The sequence below is a fragment of the Cyanistes caeruleus genome, chromosome 11 (genome assembly GCF_971803275.1).
Source record: "Cyanistes caeruleus chromosome 11, bCyaCae1.hap1.1, whole genome shotgun sequence".
NCBI classification, from domain to species: domain Eukaryota; kingdom Metazoa; phylum Chordata; class Aves; order Passeriformes; family Paridae; genus Cyanistes; species Cyanistes caeruleus.
Window position 1 is genome coordinate 1841983 of NC_141711.1, and position 26796 is coordinate 1868778.

General features: G+C 48.2%; 1 long non-coding RNA gene across 1 annotated transcript; it reads right to left on the reverse strand.

The window, feature by feature from the left end:
• Positions 1-11407: 11407 nt before the first annotated feature.
• LOC147650938 (uncharacterized) lies at positions 11408-16097 on the reverse strand. Its single transcript, XR_015275170.1, has 2 exons — positions 15527-16097; positions 11408-14634 (listed from the first exon to the last, which is right to left on the reverse strand). It is a non-coding gene; the product is annotated as an uncharacterized LOC147650938 (long non-coding RNA).
• Between the last annotated feature and the right edge of the window lie 10699 nt (positions 16098-26796).

The following is a 26796-nucleotide window of genomic DNA, read 5'->3' on the forward strand; positions in this document are numbered from 1 at the left end:
GTATCCCAGCAACAATAAATTCTGTGTGTGATAGCGCTGGATGAGAGAGCTGGGGACTGGCAGCTCTCTAATCTCCTGCCAAAATCCCTGCTCACCCCTTCCCCTGGCCAGGTCAGGGGGAAGGTGTGAAGCACAGCCAGGTTTGTGGGGCTTTGTGCAGCAGCTGCTCCAGGAACACCGTTCCCAGGATGGGAGCTGACACCCAGAGCTGGGATCAGCGTCAGGACTGAGAATTAACCTCACTCCCAGCTCAGGTGGAAGTGCTGACATTGCTGATGGGCAATTTTGGGGTTATGTTTCCTGCCCAGAGGTGATGCTGGCCTCAGCCCATCTGCTCCCAAGGAAAAGGAATGGCTGGTTGCCACAGGGATCAGTTTATCAATGTAACAGGGCCTCTGTGGAGCCAAATAAATGAGAATTTCCTGTGGGTGAGCATCTGAGTGGCAGTAAATGCTATCAAAGAGAAGATCTGCACATTTTTTTGAGGAAGAGGAGACAGGAGGCTCACACAGGTGGACTTAGGCAAGCTGCCAGTGCCAGGAAAGAAAGTGATAAATAGATGTCTTGGAAAAGCCTGAATGGAGGAATAATAACCATGAACAGCAGAAGACACTGAACGAGATGGATTCTCACCTCTAGAAGCTTCCTATGTTTATTATTGATGGCACTGCAGGTTTTATTTCTTTGCTTTTTGTACTTTTCAGTACAATCTGGTTAGGAATTCAACGTGCCAAGGCAGGTGATGGAAGGATTCTGGAAGGAAAGTGAAAAATGGCATAAATGAGCTGCAACAACAGCCCTGCTCTGGCAAGGAGTACAAGGAGCTGGAGTAATCCTAAATGACAAAGGCTTTGTTTTCATATAAACCACTAAAACATCGTGGAAAAAGTCTCAGGACAGGGTAAATCTCTGTTTCCATGGCATTTCTAGTTAATTGACCTTTTTTTCCATTTCTCTAATATCCTAGACCTGATTTTAAAGGTAACTGAACACCAAGAGGTTTGGCTTAGCACACAAAAAATTCCCTGCTCCCCTCTTCAAACTCTTCTCTCCCTTCAAACTCTTGTACATCTTTTAAATTGGGAAATCCTGTCCTGCATCCCCTGGTGAGGGCTGCTGAAGTGGGTGCAGTGGGATCTCACATGGAGAGGGAGGCAATGTGCTGCTGAGTAATGGCGAATTTTTCAGGAAATGAATAATTTTGAGACTTTCTAAAGGTCACTGTAAGTTCCCCATAACTTTTATAGTCGGTTATATAAAATGAAAAGAGAGAACTCTTAGTCTAGATAGGTGTCAGTCGGGTGAGATAACCTGAGAAAGGCTCTGGCAGGTCAAAGCACTTCAGTGACGGTTTTTGGGAAGAGACCAGTCAGAGCTGCCTCCCCTGGTGGGTGTCTGAAATGGAAATTCCAGCTCTCCCTCTTGCAGCACATTTAAGTGGAAGTTCACTGCCCTGGTGGGCACCTGGATTTGAGAAGTGACCTCTGAGAAGTGGCTGAGCCAGCCTTTTGTCTCCACTTCTATCAATTAAAGCCCAGACAGGGTCAGCTGGAGAGGCAGAAGGCAGGAGTGGAAAAGACAGACTGACACGTGCCCCTGTTCTTCCAGGATCTCCTTGGGGGCTGCTCTGGGTGCCTCTGGCTCAGGGTTTGGAGAGGGGGAGTTGTGCTGCTCCTGCTGCCTTTGGGTGCAGGACCAGGTGTGGAGCCCCAGCTGAGCTCGCTGGGCTGGGACAGGGAGACTCCCAGGGTGGAGAAGGTTTTGTCTGCAGGGGGAACGTGCTGCAGCTGCAGGTTTGCAGCTCAGGAGCACTGGCAGAGCCCTGGTGGCAATGCCAGCCCAGCCTGGCAGAGCCCAGCTCCTGCAGACATCACAGATACTGCACAAAGCATTCCATGGGGAACCATGCACACCTGAACTCCTGCACTGCCAAACACTGCAGTTCAAAGCAGCAGAATGATGTTTCCCTCTGTTACAATAATTCCAGTTCCAGGTATGTAGAATTTTTCTCCTAATTCTGCTCCGAATCGGCACTGGGTGATTGCCAGCAATGAGAAATGGATTGGCTTTTCCACGGTGCTGTGCTCCAGGTCAGCTCAAACCACGGGAAATGGCAGGTTAATGGCAGGTTAACACCAATTAACAGGCCACTTTATAAAAGATTAGCATTCGGAGTCTGTTCAGTGGGTAATTACAATAATTAACTGGCGGAGCTTGCCCGCACTAGTGAACAGGAATTGGGTGCCTCTGCTCACCCTGGAGAAGGCAATGCAGGAGCAGACATGGATCATTTGGAGTGCTGGAGCCAGGCAGGATGGCAAGGACACTAAATCTGGGCTTGCTCTTGAAATGTGCTCACAGGTGACATCCCAGGTGGAGGAGACTCTGTCAGTGACTATTTCAGTCCTGGCTGAGCACAGCTGAGATTTACTGTCCTGCTGGGAGAGGCACCTGTGCTGCAGAGCAGCCTCTGCATCCCTGGCCTCCAGCAGATGGATTGCCAACCTCCTTGGGCAGGTTCTGGTCAGCATTCAGCACTTGGAGCCCGTCAGATTCCCAAATAAATCCCTCCCTGCCGGCAGCACTGATGGTGAGGAGTGCTTGCTAAGGGGCAACCCCATCCTGGTGCTCAAAAGAGCTCAGCATCCAGCAGGATGGTGTCCCAAATTCTTTGGGAAAGCTCTGAATCCTTCAGGAGATGGTTTCCTGTGGGGCTGGGATCAGGCCATGGAGGCAGTAGGATGGACACGTTGTCCTGTTGGGTTAAAGGTTGTAAAATCACCTTTGTAATTCTGCAGCTCCTGGTGAGTTGATGCATCTCATTTAATTTCATTGACCTTATCTCTTAAATACTGTGAAATCTGCTGAGAAATGCTAAAGGTGAGCTTTGAGTTCACCTTTAGTGAGTTGTGGTTACTTTTTAAATATTCAGGCAGTGGACAGAGCTCACACAGCAAACGTAGCCCGTGTGTGTATGGCTTCACTCCTGCATTAATTAAAGAAATTAATAAAACCACTGGGTCGTGAGGCACCAACCCTGGGGAGCCACAGTCCAAATCCCACTTCTTCTGGGGGATGGATTCCTGTTCCATTCAGGAGCCAGGATCTGTTCTGGCAGTGGGCAACAAGAAGTTCCAAATCAGAACTGGGATTTTAAGGTAGAATTGTGTTGCTCAGATTGTGTGGTTGGGTTTTTGTCATCCAGGTGCAGCGATGGGCCAGGCCAAAAGCAATTTGGGGAAAAGGAATTCGACAGAAAAATGGGAATACTTGGTAAAGCTGCAGAAGGGTTCAAAATTCCTCAGTCCAGGGAGAGAGCTGCTGCTCTGGGAAACCTCAGTCTTGTTCAGAAAATTAGAAATTTATTTCTAAACATGAATAGGAACTTGTTTTTCCTTCTCCTGCCTGTTCCAGGACCTTCCCTTGCTCCTCAACAGAAGGGGAACCCTTTGCAGAGCCTCTTCAAACCCCAATAAATCCTGCAAGGCACTCTGGGGGTGTGGAGCAGCTGTTTGACAGCACAGCTGTCGCTCACTCCTGACTTTTTTAGAGCCAGTCTCTCTCTGTGGTTGTTTCAAAGAACATTTCCTATCCCTGAGGTGCCCTGGGTGAGCTGGAGATGTCTCCTGCCCTCAGCATCACTGGGTCCTGGGGAGGAGCTGCTGCTCTGGGACTCTGGGGTGTCCCTGGTGGAGGAGGGTTTGAGGGGCTGGAAAAAGAGCCAGTTTTAGGTGTTTTCAGCACCAAGATGGATCTTGGGCACTGGGGTAAGGAAGCAGTTCATGAAACCTTTGTGAGGCATCAGCACTTCCCAGAGGAGCAGGGCAGGCCCTGGTGCAGGTGAGCAAAGGTGCCACAGGTCAGACATTGACCTTTAATAACCAATAATTCGTGTGCTGCTGGCACAGATCAAACATTCCAGTGGCTTTGGGGAGCTGTCCCAGGGGGTGTAACAGGACATCACACCTCGGACCTCTGAGCCCTGGCTGTGATGAAAATCTGCAGACAAAACTCCCCAACAAATGTCTTCATAATACTTAACATTCAACAGAGCAAAAGGAGAATAATGAGCACTGCAGCTATCCCAGGTTAGTAATTACTGCCGTCATTATTAATTTTCCAGAGCAATCTCGTCAAATGAGTCATTATTATCTCAATTCCTTAGCCAGGACTGATTGATTCTTTCTCCCTGTTGTGACTAATTCCATATAATGTCCAAGTACAATATAGAGCTATAGAGCCAGTGTCATTCTAAGGCAGGATAATTCAAAATAACCGAACCCCTTGTTTAGATCTGATGCTTTATAGTGTTTAATTGAAATAAATACCCATATCCTGTCAATCCCAACTCTCCACAGCCACTGGAATTCCACTGGAGACAGGGATTCCTGTCAGCCTGGGATCTGCCCTGTGTTTTCCAGTGTTGGATCTGTGCTGGCACCAAGCAGGAGCTTCTCAGCACTCACAGGAGCAGCGTGGCATGGTTTGAAGGGAGTGTTTGTCACCCTCAGCTCTTCCTAATGTTAATTTTGGCCATTTTTAAGGAAGGTTTTGTTGGCTTGTGTGGCTGTGCAGGGTTTTGTTTTGGAGGAGAGGCTGAAAGTGATGTTTCTTTAGCTCTGTCCATTGTTTCTGTCTGCAGCTGAGTGTCAGCAGAGCTGAAGAAGTTCAGTGCAGGACAAGGCGAGGGGTGGCTGTGGGGATGGGAATGTGGCTCCTCTGGAAAGGGTGAGGCACAACAATTACCTTCCTTCAGAGGAGCTGGAAACCCACTCCTTGCCTTTCCCTGGAGCTGCAGGGAAGGGAAGGAGGAGGAGACCACAGTTATTTTACAGCTTTGACCTTTTGGTCTCCCAGACTTCAAACACGATCAGACTGGAGAGGGAAAGGAGGAGGCTGCAAACCAGGAGGGGTTCCAGGGGAACCCCCAGCACTGGAACATTTCAGACCAGGAAGATGTGATGGTTTAATCCTGAACCACGGGGAGGGGTGAGGCACTGCCTGTCCCTGCCCTCAGCCTTGGCTTTGCCTCCCTAAATCCAGCCCTTCCCCAGCAGCAGATCCTCCTGCCAGCAGGGATTGTGTCTGTGCTGACATTTAAGGGTATTGGTGTAGCTTGCTCTGGATTGGATTGAATTGGATTGGGGGAATTAAAAATATTGAATTGGACAGTAAATAAAGGAGGAGAGGTCATTGCCATCCAGCACTCCTTGACTGCTGGTTATTTATTGAGGCAGTTCCACTTGAGTCCATTAGTGCTGAATTCCAAATTCATTTGGTGGCCCCTGGAAGCAGAACTTGGCTGAGAACACTTTTCCCTGGTGGGTGTCTGGAATCCAGAGGGGTTCTGTGCTGCAGCAGGGGTTGATGGTGTCCATGGCATTCAGCCAGCCCTGTGTCACCACCTCCCCTCAGGGCTGTGTCCTGCCCTGTCCCTCAAGGTGTTAAAATCCCACGATTTCCAGATTCTAACAGGAACACCCCAGAACACTGTGCCACCTCCTTGGAGGTGTGTCTCTGCTGCAAATTCCTGCTTTTTCTGATGTTCCTCCCTGCGTTCAGCCAGCAAGAACAAACCAAGAGGATCATTTTACTTAATATTTCTCTTATTTACAGTAAAAACAACACCCTGTTTATCGTTATTAATTAGATATTTACTAGGCTTGGGATGCTGAGATGAAAGCAAACCTTGGACTGGTGGGAGGGTCCTTTTGGATACGTGGAGCCCCGTGCTGGGCCCAGAGCTGGTGACACAGCCCCAGAGCAGGAGCTGAGCCATGTCCAAACCCTCCCTGCACCCAGGGGTGTGACCAGCTCAGATGGAATCCATGGAAAACAGCCTAAGGGATGGATTTATAGGAAGAACAAGCTGAGGTTTGGATTGGTACAACTGCCCACCCCTCCCCCTGGTTCTGGTATTACAACAATTGGAATATCAATTAAAGTAAATGTAACTTCTTGCATCCAACCCAGCTGGGAGATAAATCTCTGTGTTTTTATAATAAATGTTACTTTATGGCCATCACCATATGCTACCTCTGGTCCTGTTTGGAGTGTAAATCATAACAAGTGTGGATCCTAAAATGCTTTATTGTCTTTTTATGGCCACATACGGCGGCTGCTCCTTCCATTTGTGATTAATTTTTTTAATGGTTCCCCCTAGAACCTAAAAAATAATTAAAGCTAATGAATACTCTGCAGTGACAGTAAAGGAAGGAGCATATTGCATCTCTTCTCACTCCCCAGATCTGATCAAAAGCGGGCTGGAGCTGTGAAGTTGTGACACTGACATTTTGTACTGAGCTGCCGACCACCTCCCGAGACCAAACGATGACTTTGGGGAAGAGCAGGAATTAGAGTTCTCATTGTTTCACAGCAATAGTGCTGAGAGGGTGGAATTAAAAGCAGTTGAAGTCACAATGTTTATTTCTTAGCGAATCCTCTTTAAAGGAATCAATCCAAGATGTAAAGGACTTTAAGACAGATTTTTTTCCCTTTGTCCTTGACCCTGGGTGCATGAAGTGAGATTTTCTATGCACTGGGACCTGCCAAAATACTGATTGCAGCCCAACACAGAGCACAGCCCCCTTTCCTTTCCAAAAGGAGAGGCCACAGGTCTGTGTGTCCATCCAGGCTGGGCTCCCTGGCTGCTGGAAACCAGAGGAAATGTCCAGCTCTGGCAGAGCCTCCCCTGTGCCACTAACACCACTGCACTCCAGATCCAGAGCTGGGGCTCTGCTGCCTCCCAGACAGGGCTTTTCTCTGCCCTCCAGAAACTCTGGAGTTTGATTTTCTTATTTTTCCCTTCCAGTGCACCTGGGTGTTGAACTCCTGTTGTGTTCTGCATGGGAGCACAGCCAGCGTTGAGCACTGCTTAAAAACCTTTAAAATTCACGTCTCAAAACTAATATTTATCTGTAAATCTGTAAAAAATGAGAGTGTGGGGGGTGTTTCTGTGCACGTACCTGCCTCTCCCCAGGCTTCCTGTGGCTTTGAAATGAAATTTGAGAGGAATAATTGACAACAAGTGCTGGGCTGGGGTTAAAGTGTCAGTGCTGCAGGAGAAACCTCCAAGGTCCTGTTCTGTGGGGGACTGGCCAGGGCTGCAGCTGATGGGACAGATGAAAAACAAACTCCCCAGGCAGCTCTTGGCATGGTGTCACCTCCTCCTTCATCGCTGGGTGTGAGCACACGGGGCATGGAATTCACTGGGAATTTTCCATGTCTGCTTTTCAGGCCCTGAGTGACACTTGCTCCTTCTCCACCTTCTCCTCCTCCTCCTCCTCCTCCTCCATTGCACCTTCAACCTTTCTGCCCTCCCAACTTCATGGCCAGTTCCCAGTTCCACCAATTAATAATTTTCTTCTAGAACATCTTTAAATACAAAACCAAACAAATAAAGGATTATTAAGAATTACAATCATCTGCAGAACTGGTGGGAGAATGAGTTGTCTTGCAGTTAAGTCACTGGTAGAGCCCTAAAATGGAATCCCACCTTCTGAATTTGATATCTTAAGCTGGATACTCTTGCTTCCAAGATTTTATGATTTATGTTGGTTAATTTCTGGTTGTATGAGTTTTAATTGGTCAAGTCAATTTGTTTTGCAAGATAAAACCAGAGCTTTAAGAAAGCACTTTTTAATTTGCAAGTGCTCATTCCAAAGGGAGAACCATTTATAGTTAAACACTGAAATGTATAAGGAAAGGGATCATTGAAGTCAATATCAAGGTGGTCAAACTTTACTGTCCTGGCTGCTTTTTAAAATAACCTCTGATGACCATAAAGTTGCCATTTTCTGTAGTAAGTTCCCTGTGAGCTCCCCCTGTACAGTATCATGAGTTAAAGTGAACCAAATTAAACTGTTGTGGCATATAAAAACAGCCAACAAAGGCAGACAGCTTTTTTCCTCAACCCCCTGAGATTTATTCTGACAGTTTGCAACTCGATGAAATGGATAATGGAAGTCCCTTGTCACAATAACTCAGTTTAAATGTATTGTTGGATTAATAGACTCAGTTATCCACCCTTCCAAGGAGAAAAATGACTTGTGGTTTCAAATCAGGCCCTCACTCGTGGCATCCCATCAAATTAACCAAACAGGCCAAATTTAAACTCCTGGCAGAAGCCAGGCAATGAGTTGTGTCATAAAAACGAGTTTATTTATTTTTAATGATTTCCAATTGCCATGGCAACAGCTGTGGGTGACTCAGGAGGTGGCTGTGAGTCCCCAGAGTCCAGAGGTGGGAGCTGGGGTGATGGATGTCCCTGTCCCCTGCTCGGGGAGCTCCTGCCTGCTGTCACCTCCCTCTGCAGCAGCAAATTGGGGGAGGGAGCTCGCTGAGGGTGTGATTCACCTGTGGAAGGGCTGCAGGGCTGATTTCCTCTGCTGGAGGTTGATGTGGGGAGTGGGAACAGCTCGCTGCCTTTCCCTGGAGCTCGAGGAGCTTTCCGTGGGATTTGGCACCCGTGCAGCTGGGGGAAGGCTCTCCCTGTCCTCTCGTTCCAGGGAGGAACCACACTGGCCACGTCACTCCTTCCTCCCTTGTCCTTGCACCAAATAACCTCACGGGATAATCTCACTCTTTGCAAAGTCATGGCTGGGTTCAGTCTTACACGAGCCAGACACAAAATCCTCACTGGCACAGAATTCCCAGAGCAGCTGGGGCTGCCCCTGGATCCCTGGCAGTGCCCAAGGCCAGGCTGGACAGGGTTTGGAGCACCTGGGACAGTGGGAGGTGTCCCTGCCCATCAGGCCTGGCAGGATTCCCCAGGTGGCAGAGTGGAAATTGGAGCCCCCAGCACAAACAGTGATGGGAACATTCAAAGGACCCTCCTTGGAGCAGCAAAACTGCTGAGCACAGGGAAGAGCTTTTATTTTAAATTGTGACCATGAAACAGGAAAAAGCTTCTGCCTTTTGATTTTTTTGCCTTTAACATGTTAAAATAGAAGCACCTGCTGCCTGCTGGGCTCATTAAATATGTCTTTTTATTTTCATAAATCACCACGGTAGAATTTGAATTATTTACTCTGTAAACTCGAGGCTACATTCATTTACATTCTCCAAGGTTTTTGTGCATTAGCTTTGGAGCCTTTTTCTTCCCACCTTTTGTTCAGTGCCCACCTTGGCTCCCTGAGCTGGATCCCTCCCCTTGGTGACTGCAGGGGTTTCGTGAACTTCAAAAGCAGCCTGAAATGTCAGGCACACGCAGCCGTTGTGCCGCCGCTGAATTATGGATCAGAATACAGCACATCAAACAGGATTATTCACTTGTGGGTCTTTGCTTGGTAAAGCATTAAAAATCCCTGCATTTCTGCTTTGCTAAGATGTGGGGTGGTTGTTTTACATGCTCCAGAGCAGTGTTAGCAGGGCTGTGGGGGGATGTGGAGTGGTTTTGTTTTTTTTTTTAAGCGAGGCGCTTCAATCAAAGCTTCATTCTACCATAAACCAAATTAGCTCCAGTCTGCCAAGTCAGCTCGACTGTCTGCAAGAATGTGTGTAAGGCTATGAATAATTGCTAAACTTGGGTTTTCTTCTATCTAGGAAATGCCACGAGGCTTTTGTTACCCCCAGACAAACCCCCTGCTCTTGGAGCTGAGGTTCCAGCTGAAGCCACACGTCCCAAACCCAAAATTGTGATTGAACAGGGCTGTGTGTGTGGAGAGGCTCGGGGAGGAGGCACTGCTGGCTTTGCTCTGGAGCAAATCCCAGCTCCTGGGCCCTCCAGATGCTCAGGGATGGTGCCAGGGGCTGAAGTGGGGGCAGGATGGGAGGTCCCGTGGCTCTGCTGCAGACCAAGCCCATCGGTCGCTGTGATCTCCAGGAGGAAGGGTTGGGAAATGAAATGCTCCAACAAAACGTGCAGAAAATGGGTCACCTGCCCTGGGGGAGGAGGAGCACAGGGTGTTCAGCTGAACTGAAGGTGCCACGTGCTGCTTTGTGCCACTTTGGTTGCACAGCTGATGGTGCCAGGTGGGAATTGAGGTTGGGTAATCAGAGCCCTGGCGTGGGGCAGGCAGGGAGGGCGCTGGGCTCCTTGGGATCCTGTCAGCAGCAGGGGCCAGGAGGAGAGGAAACAGCCTCATGCTGTGCCAGGGGAGGCTGAGATTGGGTATTTGGGACATTTCTTCATGGGAAGGCTTGTGAGGCCCTGGAGAGGGGCAGCGGTGGAGTCGCCATCCTTGGAAGTGTTTTGAAAGAGCTGGAGGGGGTTGTGTGGTGGTGAGGCTGCTGCTGCTGGGTTGATGGTTGGACCTGATGAGCTCAGAGCTCTTTTCCAGCCTGGTGACTCTGTGGTGACACCGAGGTGTCCCTGGCACTCAGCTCTAGACCCAGCCAGCCCCACACAGGGAGGTGGGACTCAGAACTGCCCCCAGGGCTCCTTCCAGCCCCAGGGAATGTGCTGTTCCCCCCTTGCTTTGGCCAGCTGCAAACACAGCCTGTGTTTCCTGAGGTGGGAAAGGTTGAGATGTTTGGTTGTTTCCAGCAGGACACACCTTCCCCACCTGCAATGGGTTTTTCCTGGGATATTTACTTGTCCATGTCTACAAAATATTCCTAATTTTCCATTTCCACCTGTAGAGCAGCTCAAGAGTTGTCATGGGAGTGAGCCAGCCATCTCACTTAGGCTCAGGTTTGATGGACTGTGATTCCTGCTATTGTCCCTCAAGGATGGCCACATTCCAGTGACATCTTGAACACTCTCCCACTCTTTTCCCAAAAATTTACTTTTAAAATTTATTTTCCTTGAGGCCTAAGGTCCATCAAGTGATCTAGTACTCCGAGTGATGGCCACTGGTGAGATGTGTGACAAGATTTCAACATCTCAAGGTAAAGGCTGGGTGTTCTGAGAGATTTTCATGAGTTCAGTGTTAAATGCTGCGTGTTTACACTGACACACATTTAGGCAGGGGATTTTTTTTTTCCCCCAAATACGGCACTGTATAAAGCATCACAACATTATTCCCTTCTTTTTGGCAACGTCTGCCAAAAATAACGTTTGTAAACCAGAAAAACTTGGACATGAGAATATTTTTCCTGCAGGGGAAGAAGTGATTTTGGCTGATTTCACGCTGGCAGGTACAAAAAGAAACGGCTGCTCTGACAAGCGTGAGCCAGGCTGCACGAGCAGTGGGTGCCACACTGGTTTGTGACACTCCAGCTCCCCTTTCCCTCGGGAATGACACCAGTGTTGTGATCCCCCCCACACACACACTCCACGTGGGGGTGGCTCTGAGGAGCAGGTGACACCTGAGAATAGAACATTATCCACAGGGAAAGGATTTTCCTTAAATAGAAGCCACGTCTGGAGAGCTGCGAGACTCCCAGGCACTGAGAAATCTAGAGGGAGATTTTAACCTTAGCTCGTGCTGTGGGATCATCTAAGAAACACATTCACGGCCCAGTTCTTTTGAAGAATGTATTAAGTGATCACTCCTACTCCTAAATCCGGTGTGAGCAACCCCAGAGAGCCAGGGCAGAGTGGGAGGCTCTCCAGCAGTGTGAAGCACCACGCACCATGTGTGGGAATGCAGGGACAGCCCTCAGAAATACCAGTTTCCAATACTGCTGGTGTTAATTAGGTGCAAGAGATGTTTTACTTGCATTTATTTTAAGTGCTGGTTGTATCTGGAGTCTCCAGATACATTTATTTTAAGTGCTGGTTGTCTCTGGGTGTCAGCTCCACGGATCTCAGCTGGGATGCTCTGGACACATCCAGGGAAGGCCAGGGCTGTGCAGGATGTCCTGCTCCTCTGCAGAGCTCCTGCAGCAGCTTCCTGGGGCCTTTTACTTATTTTCTGTTCATAGGGCACTGCTTAGGGTGAGTTTTTATAATGCTTTGCAACTGAAAGGACACTGGGAGCCTAATTCAGGCTGGGTTTTGTGGTGGGGGCCGAATTTAATGCACTTAGCTCAGGGCTCTCTGACTGAAGGCAGCTCTGGAATGGGAGAACATGTGGGAGCTGTTTCAGAAGATTTTAAATGTACAAAAATGTAGGGTGCTTTAAATGCAGCTCCAGGGATTCAGCTCCAGGTTCTGATGAGGGCAGCTGAGTGTGGCACTGAAGTGATCCTGCAGCGAGGGGCTGCAGGGGGGTGGATGGAGAGGCCCCTGCCCTGTCCCTGTCCTGGAGCATCCCGGCAGCAGAGAGGCTCCTGCAAGCCATCCCAGCCATCTCCTCAGGTGGGTTTTGCAGCTGTGACAGGATCAGTGCATGCAGCATTGTTTGTTGGGCTGGCAAGAGCAGCTGGAGCAGGGGGAGCACGGCACAGCCCTGGGGTTGTGCACGGCAATTCTGGCAGCTGGGCCGGCACTTGTGGACAAATAAAGTGTGGTTTGCCCTGTGTTTGAGGGCTGAGGCAGAGCTGGGATTTTGGGGTCCATCAGGAGCCACAGAGGGGTTCTCTGCAGGGTGCAGAACCTGCGGGTGCTGCTCCAGGCTTTGGCTGCAGCATCCCTGCCCCTTCAGGGCCACAGAAATGGGGACAGGAGGTCCTGGAGAGCCCTGGGGAGCATGGCAGAGGTGCCAGGCTCTGCAGGAACCCTCAGTGCTCAGGCCTGGCCCTGCTGTCCCCAGGGCTGTCCCAGGGGAAGGACATGCTGTGGCCACTCCTCACTTTTAATGGCTCCACTCCACTGCCCTTAGCTCCAATTAATTTTATGAATCCTATTTGTAGCTCCCGTTCCTCCTTGTCTAATCCTCATTTGTTTCAAATGAGCAGAGAGTGTGCCCCTGAGATTCTAAATGCACCTCTTTATTAGTTCAAACAGAAACTGTTACCTGCTGAAGCTAAACTTAGCATTAATGTATGAAATGAGATGAAGAGTTCCTTTTAAATCCCCTACCAGGTGTTAGATAACAGGGACTGTGCTGGGAGGGGGAGCAGGGCGCTGCAGAGTGCTGGCAACAGCACTTTAATGATCTATTGGATTTATTTCTCCAATAAGAAACAGATGAAACCCCCAAAATGCAGGCACTGGGGGGTGGGAGTGCAGCAATCAGTCCCTGCTGCCCCTAATGTCACACTCACCAAGGCTGGCCTCCCTCTGCCCTCAGGACATGCTTGGAGGGTGTCTGAGGAGCAGTTTTATAGCTGATAACCCCATTTGGATTGTCTTTATGTCTGTCTCACACCACAGTCTCACACTGCTGAGCTTGCTGGATGCCCTGTTGGGTTATCCATCTCCCATCTCCAAGATCCCCTCCACAGCCCTGGGTTCATCTCCCAGGGATATTTCTGCACAACCCAAAGTGTGAGAGAACCCAGATTGTTTGAGGTATTGAGGATTTTAACGAGCCAAGCTGGAAAATGTTCAGCTTTTCCAAGGGACAGAGTTAGAGAGCACAAGGAGGGGGGAGAGGGAGGGAGCACAGCACAGTGCAGGGAGTTCTGGCTTTTCTGTGTCATGGGGCACCCTCCAAAATCAACATCCACAGCTCCTGCCACAGGGTGACAGAGCGCTGGGACATCTCAGAAGGATTTTTCTCCAGATTGCAGCTCCTGAAAGGCCTGGGTTCAGCCACGTTCGTTTTCTGGGCCATAAGCAGAAATGAGGAAGAGCAGAAGTTATCTGTGGGAATTCTGCACTGGGAGAAGCAGGGCTGGGAAGAACTGGGGGTGTGGGAGAGCTGGGACTGCCCCAGGAACAGGTTTGGAGGAAGGGGCTTTGTTAGAGGTTTTTGGGGATGTATTTAGCAAGGTGTTTTTTTGCCATTCTCCAGCCCAATTTACAGCTGGCTCTGTGTGAGTATCAAAGGCAAATTCCTGACTTCCACGAGCAGCTCTTCCTGCAAAAGCTGCTACCTGAATTAAGTTGCAGGAGTGTAGATGAGAAAAAACCTGCTTTCCGTCTGAGGAATATGAGGATGTTTGTCAATTCCTCTCCATTAGGAGCCCAGTCCGAGGCAAAGATGAAAAGTGAGGATCAGATGAAAGGATGGAAATGATCACTCAGGTAACTCAGGGATGTGACACCGCTGTCACCATGGAGATCCAGCAGCTCTTCCCAGGCAGTGCTGGGAGCACTGGGGGCACATTTGGCATCTCCTTGCTCTGGGAGCACTAAAGCTGCCTGTGCAGTGATGCTCATCAGGCCTGGAATGGTTTTGGATAATGGTTTTGGCAGCCTTATGTTGATCAGATGGTGGGATATTACGATTTTGAATCCAGGGATTATTCCAGGTGTTTCCACGTGCAGTGGGCAAGCAGAGGGTGGAGTTCAGGTGTTCTGGGCTCTGTGGCTGCTCAGAAGACTGGGTCTGACTGCTAGGTGAAGCAGGATAACATTTGCTGTGCTTTACCCTCCATTCCTTGTATTTTCAGGTCTCTGTACGCTCCTTTTCCTGCATTTCTGACTTGGAAAGCCTCTGCACTGCAGCACCTGCTCCTGAGGTGAGTGGGCCCAGCCTTCACAGAGCTTTAATCCAGGAAATACAATCAAGTGTAGCTTTTTAACTTGTCTTTACAATCACCCACTTGTCTGGACAGAGCTGGAATTTTGAAGGGGTTGGATGGATCCAATCTCTGATGGGTTCAGGTGCATTCCCTTCTCCCATCGTCTCAGGGCTGGCAGCAGGAAGGTGACTGTGGCTTTAAATGACATCAAAATGTGGCTCTCATCCTCCTGTGTCCCTAAAACAATTTAGTGCCACTGTAATTATTAGCATTCTCATTAAGAAGAGTTTAGCTGAAAACCAAGACACAGAGACGCAGTGACTTCATCAGAGCCACGCAAATCCAGATAAAGCAGGTTCCTAATTCACTTCCATGCTTGAAATAAATCCTCAGAGCATCAATTACTGTATCTCTTGTAAAGCAATTACTATCAGCCTCCATTGCTCCCCTTTACACAATTTAATCATTATTTTTGCTTTAAAATACAGGGTAAAGAATTTCACAGTTCCTCAGGAAGAACTAAAGCAGACAACAACAAAAAAAACCCTGTAAAAGCAGAAATTACTTTCTTTTGTAATCAGGTTGATTAGACTCGTGTATAATCATACACAGCAGGTGGGAAGATTAACATTTCACTAATTCCTAGTGGTCATTACTGCAAGGAAATTTAATCTGCAGAGTTCACAAGGATTGCAGTTGCATGCTGGTAAAGCTCATTTACAAGACAGAGCAAAAACAACACAACTTTGTATTCTGGAATCCAGTTTTCCTCTGAACTCTTTTGGCCCTGCAGGCAATACACATACACCAGGATCTTCTACTTAATTGAGAAATAGATTTGTATTGATCAGGCCCACTTAACAAGCACATTCAGAGCTGTTCCTGCTCTCAGTTACTCGGGTGGGGAATGCAGGCAGACCCCAGAGGCTCGAGCTACCTGATAAAATAGATATTTTTACAGCAAATGCATTTTTCTCTGTGGGGGCTGCACTAGCAAACAACGCCGAGAGTCAGTTCTCCTGTTTGGATCAATTCAGAGTAATTCTGCTGAAGTTGAACAACTTATTAATTTCTTCCTATGAAAACAAAACGTGGCATAATTATTATGATCAGGTTCTGCTTCACTAACCTGGATGTGGGTTACTCCAAAATACAATTCTCAGCAGCTCGGAGTGAGCAGGTTCTGGTGATCTGCCTTTCCTGCTCTCCTCATTCCCACTGGAGCCTTTCCAAGCACATCCCGTGCTGCAGCTCAGGCTGCTCTGGGACTAAGCTGGGAATGCTGGCAGGGATCCTGGCTGGGTAAATGGGGGGGACTGCTCTGCTCTCCGCTTGTCTGGGGTCTGTCTGCCCCCAGGGAGGTGAAAGGGCAGAAGGGAAGGCAGAGCTAAGCCTGAACTGGGCAGGATTTCTGACTGGGAGGTGGAAGCAGGGCTGGATTCCTTGTGCTGCACCTCCTGCAGATCCCAAGGCACAAACCCATCAGGAGGAGGATGGGGAGGAGAAACCCAGCCTGGGCACATTGAGGCTGAGTTTGGCTGCTCCCACAGACAACAACATCTCCCTCCAAACAGAGCCAGGGGCCCCTGAGCTCTGGTTTGACTGAACACCATGGAATTCACATCCCCAGAGAAGCAGGGAGCCCCCACCCTGCCCTCCCCAAGGTGGGAATGTCCCATCTTTGGCTTCAGAAGCCGCCCAGGAGCGCAGAGCCAGCAGGGCAATGTCCAGGAGCTGACACTAACGAGGATAACTGGTTAATGAGTAAACAATGAGGCAAGGGAGGCCATCAATATGCACAGTAACGAGCAGCCTGGATCACCGGGGATCTGCTGCTTTAATGATGCTGTTGTGAGAGCCATGGCCCTGAGCTATTTCAGACCACGTACTCTGAATTTTGGCTGACGCTTATCAGTTTATACGCGAGGAAATTTATAGCACGGAACCGAAATGAAACAGTGCTTTGGACAGGGAAAAATGGATTGCAGGTGCAAACAAGCATGAAATGAAAATCTACTAATGAGTTTCCATTAGCAGCTAAATACATAATCGAATAATTTTTAGCCAACATAGAGCAATGAGAAAATCAATTTATTCCTCCTAAGTATTTCTCTATGCATTGATGCTCTAGCACAGCTCAGGCTGGTTTTGTTAAGTGAGAGCTGGGCTTGGGATTCAGCTAAAGCAGAGCACGGATTTGCTTCTGCTGAGTGTGAATGGAATGTATTTGCCTTGGAAACCCTAAATAATATAAAGTAAAAAATATATGTAGTTATGTATCTTAGTTAAAATAGAGTATTTCCATCTGAAAGCTAAAGAATAAAACATTCCAGGAAAATGGGCCAGCACTCAGAAATACCCATTAATGCAGTAAGGCTTGTTCATTGCTCTTGAAGCAACAGGATTCTCAATTTCCTTTCTTTTTGCCTTAAACAGCCTGGGTTCTCTTTGCCTGGTGTTTCACACCTGATTCAGTTACAGGGAATATTTTTCTTGAGGCCCTGGCACAGAATTCCCAGAGCAGCTGGGGCTGGAGCAGCCTGGGACAGTGGGAGGTGTCCCTGCCATGGATGGGGTGGCACTCAGTGAGTTTTAAAGTCTCTTCTGATCCAAACCATTCTGGGATTCTGGAATTTGTGTATTTGCATTCAATATAAAGCACACCTCCAAAATACCTTGTTTTCCTACGAACCTGTTTCTATCTCTGAACTTGAAACCAAAATGAGATGTAAATTGTCTGGATATGGCTGGAATTTCAAAAGCTCATTTAACTCATTTTGTCTAATAATGCCCATATTTTGGACCCATCTAAAGGCAATTTCCCATTTCCAGCTGGCTTTGTATCAAACCTTAGCGTGCTCTGTAGCAGGCAAATGAGAAAATCAGTGTTTCCAGGTCTTTCTGCAGAGCTGGGAATGCTGGGGGAGCCTGGAGATCCCCACGAGGTCTCCCCGAGTGCACCCACCTGGATTCCCTGTGCAGGTGAGAAACCAGAGCCACAAGAAAGCCAAATATTCCTTAGGGAACACCCTCTCCACAGCCTCCTCAGCTGAAGGAAGTGTATCTTCCTTCCTATCTCCCTCTAAAACTCTAAATGAGAAGCAAATAAAAATTTTATCCCCTTGTATAACCCCTGCCATAACCCCGTGTATCAGGCAGCATCCTTTATCTGCCACCAGCTGGAAATCTCACATTTTCATTGCCTGAATCACCAGATGCATTCATCAACCCTGACAAATGCCTCCAAACCACTAAATCACACCACTCCATCTCAATGGGCTACATAATCATTGTCAGGCTGACAATAAATCTGGGAATATCTCTGTTCCACACTCCAATATCTCCAGCTTCTATCAGGACTGAGAAACTGCTGCAGGAAAACTGGATCCTAAGTTAAGTTTAACAGATTTTCAGTCTCCCTCAAAAAAATTGATAAATTCATGAGTTTCTGTCAGGCTGGTTTATTTTTAGGAAAAAAAAATATTAAAAAAGAAGTATTTTTTTTCTACCCACAGGAATAACTCATGAACTAAGAGATTTTTTTTCCAAATATAAGGTTATATCTTAGTAAGTACAAAAAATATAAAAGGGGAAAACTATTCCCTGCTCTCCTGGGGAGCTGCCAGCTCTGTGGCATTCCAGAGGATCCACAGCTGCACTGGAAGGGGAGGGCAATATCCCAGGGGGCAAGGATGCAGCAGAGCAAGGTCCCTGCAGCTTCCAGGGGCAGGGATGCAGCAGAGCAATGTCCCTGCAGCTTCCAGGGGCAGGGATGCAGCAGAGCATCCCCTTCTGGCTCAGCCTGACAGGACCTGCACCCCCAGGGCAGTGTCAGGAGAACTCTGACATCACAGGTCAGACTTTTGGGATTGCTGGAAGAAAGGAAAGGTTGAGCTATGGACACATGAGGGAAATGCCCTGAGGATGCCCTAAATCAGCTCAGCTGGGAGAGCCTCATCTCCTCTGCACTGAAAGCCGTGCAGGGGAACTTGATAACCTTAATTAATGAGCTCCTTTCTCTGGGAAGTGCTGCTGCCTCAGATAACCTGGGTTTATCCAGGGGCACACACAGATCCTGCCCCACCGTGCCATAAACTGCTTGTACTTCTGTGGAGCTGCTGCTCCATGGCCAGAGCTTAAACAGACATTTAAATCATAGAATCCCAGGATGGTTTGGGTTGGGTGGGACCTTAAAGATCATCCAGTGTCCCCCAGCCATGGCAGGGACACCTCCCACTGTCCCAGCTGCTCCAGCCCCAATGTCCAGCCTGGCCTTGGGCACTGCCAGGGATCCAGGGACAGCCCCAGCTGCTCTGGGCACCTCTGCCAGGGGCTCCCATCCTCACAGGGAACAATTCCTGCCCCAAATCCCGTCCAGCCCTGCCCTCTGGCAGTAAGAATTCCATTCCCTGCATCCTGTCACTCCATTCCTTAGAAAAAAATCCTCTCCACCCTTCTTGTTTCATTTTAAAACAAGTTTCTCAGAAGATGCAGGAATGTAAACATTTCCTCTTCAATGCTTCTAACCCAAATTCAGAAGCCTCGTGTCTGTGTGTAGGATTGCTATGTGGGTATGTAGGAAGTCTTTGTTTTCAGCTCATACATGAATCTTGATGTTTTAAAAGTGTATTTATATGCACCTATTTTCCTACACATTGTGCCCAAAGCAAGGATCCCACTCACTGCTCTTACAGCATTTCCTTAGCTCTCTGCTGGGTGCTATTTATTGCATTTTTAATTCTGAGTCAGGTCAAAAAGGAGGCTTGCCTGGGATTTTCACTGGGGTTTTGCCACCCAGTTCCCCCTGAAGCTGAGTGTGTGATTTTGCTGTAAAAAAAAACAACCCAGAAAACAAACAACCAACCAAGAAAGATGCTGATTTGGCAAGAGTGCAGAAGCTGTGCTGATAGCAGTGGGAGCCTGTCTGTGGGGTGATTAAAGACCAAAGGCACTGCTCTGACCCAGCCTGGGCTCTGGCCTGAGTGTGCTGAGCTTCCAGAGAGATTCCCTGGCTCAGGGAAGAAGGATCTCTCAAACTGCCATGCCTGTAGATAACTTCCACTCCTATTTTCCCCCAACATCATCTGATTTACTCCAGTGATAAATCCAACACGCTGTATAAACATTCATTTCTTTCACTGCTGCTAGAAAAACTGCCCAAAGCTGGGGCCTGTTCATTGTTTTTTTTTGGATCCAGGCTCACCTGCCAGGCTGAAGAGGGACATCTCAAATCTACACCTGAGCAGGAGGCTCTGTGGGTGTGAGGAGCTGCCAGGAGCTGGGAGAACCTTCCCAGCTGAGAATTATGGAAGAACATCTTCATTTCCCAGCCAGACCCCGAGGTGAGGGTGAAAGCCAGGGTGAGCAGGGCTGTCTGCTGCCATCCTCAAGATCCCAGGAAAGGCTGCTCCAGGTGTTTTCAGAGCAGACATTGGGTGCTGGGGGTCTCTGCTGGAGCCACAACCTGCAGCTGGAGCTTCATTCACAAGCATCCCCAGAGGCTCCTGTGCCACCAGAGCAGGCAGGGGGGGTCTGGCAGGCTCTCCCCCCATCCCTGGCTGCTGCCAGGAGCTCAGGAGCAGCAGGCATGGGCTGGAGGGCTGCAGGGCTGCTCCAGACCTGCTGGAACACAAACTCCTCTCTGGTGCCTCATCAGAGCTTCCCACACAAAGAGCATTTTGGAAGGAGCAGAAAAATGCTTTGTGCAATTAAAAATCCCCAGAAGGACTTGGGCTGGTAGGATGTAAATAATGGAATACCCAAATCAGCTTTCTCTCCTTGGAACAGATCCACAACACAGATGCTGGTGGGTGTTTTGTGTTTTGAGTGGCTCTGTCCTTCCTGGACCTCCTGCTCTGCCCTGACACCGCAGTGCCACGCTTGATTTATCCAAATAATGGCCCTTTGAAGAAAAATACCCCTTTGCTCAGGGCTGAGAAGTGGCTGATACAGGGAAAGCAGCGCTTGGAAGGTTTCCTGGGAGGTGTCTGTGTGCAGTGTTGGTCAGGCCCTGGCACAGCTCAGCCCTGGGAGCTGCACACCCACCAGGGAGGGCTCAGGCTGCAGCTTTTCCTGTTAAAAACCCCCACCAACCTCCCTCCCTGCAGCACGGAATGGGAACTCACATTTTTCCTGCTTTCCACAAAGCAAGCTGCTAACCCCAGGATGCAAAGCAGCTTTCCCACGTGGGCATCCATCCAACCATGGGAATTCCATCATTAATGGGACGCTGTGTGGGACTGGCAGGTTTGGGAAGCTGTGGAGAACGGGATTGTTGTCACTTAGATGGGCCCAGAGCGCTCCATCTCTCTCCTGGGAATCTTTGGGCCGGGGTGGAAGGGCTGTGGTCCCTGCCAGGGGCTGCAAGTGCAAACCTTCCCTTCTGATCTCATGAGAATCAAATCTGGATCATAAGGAGGCAGCCCCGTTGTTGGCACCTAGCTTGTTCTGTTAAAATATATCTATCTTTCAAAAATTAACAATTACAATAGTCATTTAATTATGTGGAATGCTCACACTTTACTGCTCTGACTTTTCTCATGGAAATAATTATAATAAAAGGAAAGGAAGTGACTTTATTACTGGCCAAATGGAGCCACCATTGATGAGATGCAGCTTTTCGACTGGGTGAAAAATTCTGCCTTGCAGGAGTTTCAAGAACAGTTTGATTCCTTTAAATTAAATGATTTTTGAATGAAAAGCATTAATCAGCTGCTGCTGAAGAACGTTCAGCTGTTCTTTCTGCTGGTGCCAAAAGGAATCTCCTCCTTTTACCTCTACAAAGAGTTTTTACTGGAGTCCTGTTTTGCTCAAAGGTTTGGGCTCAGAAATTTGTGAGAGATTGAGGAGCAGGGCGTGATGTGGAGGATGCTGCATCCACCCCGGACAAACTGAGTCCACATGAGGGTTTTGTGCTCAAAAAACGAGTCCTGAGGCACTTTTTGATATGGTTTAGTGGGCAGGGGGTATCTGGGTGAAGGTTGGACTTGATGTTGGAGGGCTTTTCCAGCCTGAAGGTTCAGTGGCTGAAGCCCTGAGGCTGCTGCAGAGCTGTGCTGGCTCTGCCTTTCCCCCAGAGCCCCCAGGTGTGACAGCACCGTGGGTTTGGGACCTGCTGGTGATGGACAAACCCCAGAGCAGACACCTGGCACTGAGAGCAGATCTCCAGAGCTGCCTTCTCTGGGGGCTGGAGCTCCATGGGCACTGGGGCTGTGGAAGAACAAATGATGAAAGAAGAAAGAAATGATGACATGGGAGGTATTGAGGTGGGCTGGGAGAAGGAGGCAGGAATGGGAGTGGGGGAAAAAAATTGTAATTTTTCCAAGGCAGCTCAGCAGTCCCCTGTGTGCAGCCTAATTTCAGAGATAATTGGTACATGATTTCCTGAATAGAATCCATTGTTATCTGTGCCCTGCAAACCAAACAAAGCCCTGGCTAATTCTGGATAACCAGGGGCTGATTCCATAGTTACACTGCAGTGAGAGTGAGGACTGGTTAATGATCTTTAAAGATCACATCACTTAATTGGGAGCTGCTGGTAATTAAAGCAGACTGGTCAGCCAGGGGCCTGTGTGCAGCACAATTTGGGGAATTCCAAAGGCTGGGAGAAAGAAAATGCTGCTGCTCCCACCTTGGTGTGCCAGGACCAGCCAATGCTGAAGGAAAAGCCCAAGATAATTCACTTTTGTGAGTTATCTGCACACTTTTGTGTGCAGAAATACTCCTCAACCCTCTGAAGGGCTCCTCCTTGGACAGGGAACGTGTGGCAGGTTTGGAGCAGGTGGGAATTGCCACCCAGAGCAGGCTCATCTCCAACAGGACATTTGGGAATGATGGGAGCTGCTGGAGGTAAAAAAACTCACAATAGAAAGGTACCAACACTCAGGAGCTGCTGCTGCTTTTTTTTTCCTGTTTTCCAGTGTTTTCCTGGCTTCAGGTGAGATTCTCCACTTTAATGAAGCCTTTGGCTGATGGAGGGAGAAGGATGGAGTCACATTTCTCTGTGGTTTCCAGGAGAAGAGGAGGGGATAGTACCAAACTCCAAAACTCAGAGAGCTCAGTAGGCTGAAATGACCTGATGGAAACCCACAGCTCACCCAACCAAACCAGGTAAATGATTTTCAGCTTACTCCAAATGATTTGTGGGTTCAGACAGAATTTGTTGAAGAAATCTTAACAAAAAGGAAAGAAAATGATCAGAAAAACCAACAGCTTTGAGATGTTTCTGATTTTTGCTTGAAAATGGTGCTTCCATTTCAGAGGTAGCACCAGCAGTTCAGAATTTACTCCCAATTTAACCAGTCCTGTGGTGTTTGAATTCAATAAAAAGGTAAAACTCAGAAGGTGTTTTTTAAAATCCTGCTTCCTCTTTTTTGGAAGCCTGGAAGGAACATAAAATGCAGTTCTCAGCAGAAGGATGTAATTGGGAGGAACTGTAATGGATGGGCCGTGTTTCCCTTTGAAGTTCCCATTGATCAGTGCTGCTGAGACGATTTTTCTAATCCATAACTCAGGAACATGAAGGAATTGTCACTTAATTCTTTGGGTGGTTGTGTTTCACCTCCTAAGAAAAGAGGCTCTGGCCTTGATTCGTGCTGTTCTGTGTAAAGAGGGGAAGAATCACCCAGATCTAGGTTGTTTTTTTTTTTAATAGAAATTTTCCTCCCGTTAACCAAAACAGTTCTGTGATTTCTTTTTTATGTCTGACTTTGGTGTAGGAAAACTCCATCTAATACCTTCTGCTCCGAGAATGTGCTTTCAGCCAGTGGAGCAGTAATTAAGAGATGATTCCCCCCCTCCCCTCCACTGGAGAGGCAGCTTGTGTTGAAAAACCAGCCCTTCACAAGGAGGGAAAACCATCTGTCCTCTCTCTGAGGAAAGAGATCATTTTTTTATGCTCACATTAGTTGAACCTCCGTGTAATAACTCGTTTCCATAAGGAAGGCACCCACTGGGATGAATTTCCGTGCCCCTAATTGACACAGCTCTGATCCAAAGCTGCCAGAGGAGCTCTGGCCACAGCTGTTGGGAAGATCAGAGAGCTTGGCCAGCCCTGGGACCACGGGTACAGAATCCCTCTGGAATTGTGGATGTGCAGAAAAAATGTGCTGGTGGTTAAAGTGCCACTTGTACTGACAAAACACCTTCTCTGCATGGCCAGCTACTGCCAGGTCCTGATCTCTGTGAATTTCATTATTTCAGCTGAAACCAAACGCCCTTAGCAGGAATTTCTAAAGAGAAAACATTGAAGACTTTGAGGAACTCACATAAATTCCTGCTGGATCCATGTAAGTTCTGGATGTGAGGGCTCCTGGCTTGGAGAAAAGGGGAACACTCAAACCCTGGGGGCAGATATTCGAGTTCCTGACTCTGTTTTGGTAAGAGAAGGAAAAATGATGCTCCTGCTTGAGGAAGTGCTGGTGATCCAGAATTCAGAATAGCAGACATTAATAAATAATGAGGGGAGTTGTGAAGAAAATGAATTTTTCAAGGACTCTGAAGAACATCTTTGGAGCTGAGGTCTGGAACCTGCAGGAGCTACAGCGTTCATCTCACTGCACATTGATCAGAGGTTTGGTCATTATGCTTCTAAAATGTCTTTTGCAGCTGGTCTGATATTAATGAATTGGTTTGGAGCAATGCTTTCCACTGGTTTGTAGAAAAAGAGGGAAGGTGGTGATTTGTTCTACCAGCCTGCCAGTTTGTTATGGCTGATGTGTTTGTAATGTGGGTTTGTCCTGCTCTTGCATCTCTTTATCAAGGACTGACTAATAATTCTTCCTAACAGCTTTTTGGGTGATCTTGGCATCTATTTTTGCCCAGAAATCTCCTCATCCTTCCCTTTCAGCATCCCCTCAAATCCCTCCCCGTGCTCAGACACTTGAGGACAAGCTGTGGCCATTGTGTAAGTGCAGAGCACAATCCAAATGGAAATGGAAACAATTAAATATACATGACAAGCAGGTATTTAGACGAGCCTGGATTTCTTAATGGTTCATTTCCACCTTTCAACTAAATTAAATGTTGCTTTCATCTATTTTTAAAGGAATGGCTATTTTTGGTCAGGAGCTGCCCTGCTCCATCTGTTCCTGAGATGGTTTTGCTTCATCCCAAGGACAGCCCCACTGGCTGTGTCAAAACCAGGGGATTTTTATGGCACCATGGGTGAGGATTCACACAAACCAGGGCTCTGTTACCTCCAGGACCCTTTGGAAAGTCAAATCCTCTGTAATTAATGACTGATCCTATTAATGACATGGTCCTGGCACTTATGGGATGGATTTTGGGACCTGCTTCTCCCAGTGCCCCTCAGCAGCTGGAAGCTTTGGGGGGCTTTGAATTCTGCCTGTATCAAACCCACTCCTGGTAGACCAAGACCCAGCCTGTGCATCCTGAAATTCCCATATCTACAGCTGGAATTCTGCTTTCATTCCCATATCTACAGCTGGAGTTCTGCTTCCATTCCCATATCTACAGCTGGAATTCAGCTTCCATTCCCATATTTATTGCTGGAATTCTGCTTCCATTCCCATATAAATGGCTGAGGAGTACGATAGGAACTGGTCAAGGGGCTCTTGGCAGTCTCTCTGCTCCCATCTTGGGAATCTCATTCTCATTGTCTGAAAATCTGGGAAAACAAAAACTTCAAGTTTTTTTGCCTTTTAATGACAGGTGAAATGAGGGGAATAATGAGAGAAAAAATGACTGTGAAATGTAGCTTGTGGAGAAGATATTTTCATATCCCTCTCTCTTTTGTGTGGCTCAAGTGGACGTGAATGACGGATCTGTCTCCTTCGATATAACAGCTGCTGGGATTGGAATTCTGAGGGAGATGTCATGGATTCAGACCCCCACAGGCAGGATGGGTGCAGGTATGGGTGCCCTGCTGCCCTCAGGCATTCCTGACTCCAGAGCCTCTCCAGAGGCAGAACCTCTGCTGTAATTCCCAGGCTGGGAGACGAATATTCCTTCCCACCAGTCCGCATTGATCGGGGCAGCGCTGCCCTTTTGTTTTGTGCTGAACAACCCAGTGTTTGGAATTGAGACCTGTCAGGAGCTGAGGGACTTAACAGAGCAACGGGAGCCATAAATTTCCCAGGAATTCACGCCATGGTTAACGCTGGGGAGGAACAGGCTGCACACAAACTGCCCTGCCATGCAAATGCCGATCGATGCGCTGACAAATATCCCGCTGCATCCTGCTGCCTCACTCGATATTTCTTCAAACAGATGGAATTTAGGAGGCAGGGAAAGGCAGAACGTTCCAGCTGAAGTGATGCACGGATGGGAGGTATTGTGGAACTAATCAGGAGTGGATGGATGACCTTTGTGGCTGCCTCGCTGTTTATTTCATATATCTGCTGCTAAACTGTATTCAAAGGGCTCTAATTGAAAGGGGGGCTGCTTGACATGTAAAGCACCTTTTTTCCAGTCTTTTCCTAGGGAAAAATCCAGGAATTGACAGGGATCTAGGTCAATACATGGATGCAGGAGACAAGGAACCCCCCTCCAGCAGTTTCCCCTCAAGCCCCACGACTCCAGCAGGCATCGCCCGGCATCTCCACCCTTCCACAGGGCTCTTCTGGAGCACCCAGATCTTTGTGGTGCCAACCAAACTCTGCCTGCAGATGTCCCTCAGCTCCTCAGGTGTCTCCAGCTCTCTGTCCTCTGCCACTGTCACCCAGCTCAGCCTCAATGCCCCCTGCTCCTCTCTGCTGGAGCAGAAGATGGCCCTGCAGAGGGGCAGAGGCTTCCACAGGTGATGGCCAAAGTGTTTTAATGCTGGGTGTCTTTGCTGGTTGGTGTTGGAGAGTTGGGAAAACCAGGAAAAAGGAGATAATTGATGTGCAGAAGGAACTCTAAAGTCAGGTGCCCACCCCGGGCTGGATGGGACTTGGGATGGTGGAAGGTGTCAGGGGTGGGACTGGAAGAGCTGTAGGTGGAGGGGACTCCCCCACTTTTGGACACTCCAGGAGGGAGCTGGCTCTGCTGGAGAGGGATTCTCACTGAGCTCCCACTGCTGTGTGAGCTGGGAATTTGGGGGAGGTTTGGGGGGAGTGACAAGCACGCACTGTAAGGAGAAACTTGCACTGACACTTGACAGCTCCTCTGTTTTGTAAATTCCGGGGGAATTTGAATTGCATGGCATTTTTTTCACTTGCAAATGTTGCAGACTTGTTATTTTTCCCTTTTCCACATATTTTAAGCTTATAGCATTGCATAATTTTTTATAACTCTGTCCTTGTGGAGGAACAAGCAGAGAGCAGTATCTCAGGAATAATTCCCTTGCAACAGCAATCTGCTTTGGCCTGCAGACAAAATAATCTGAACCACGTTAACAGTTTTAATTTCCAGTGGGGTAAGAGCTGGGGCTCCTGGAAAGGTGATCTTTAAACCTGT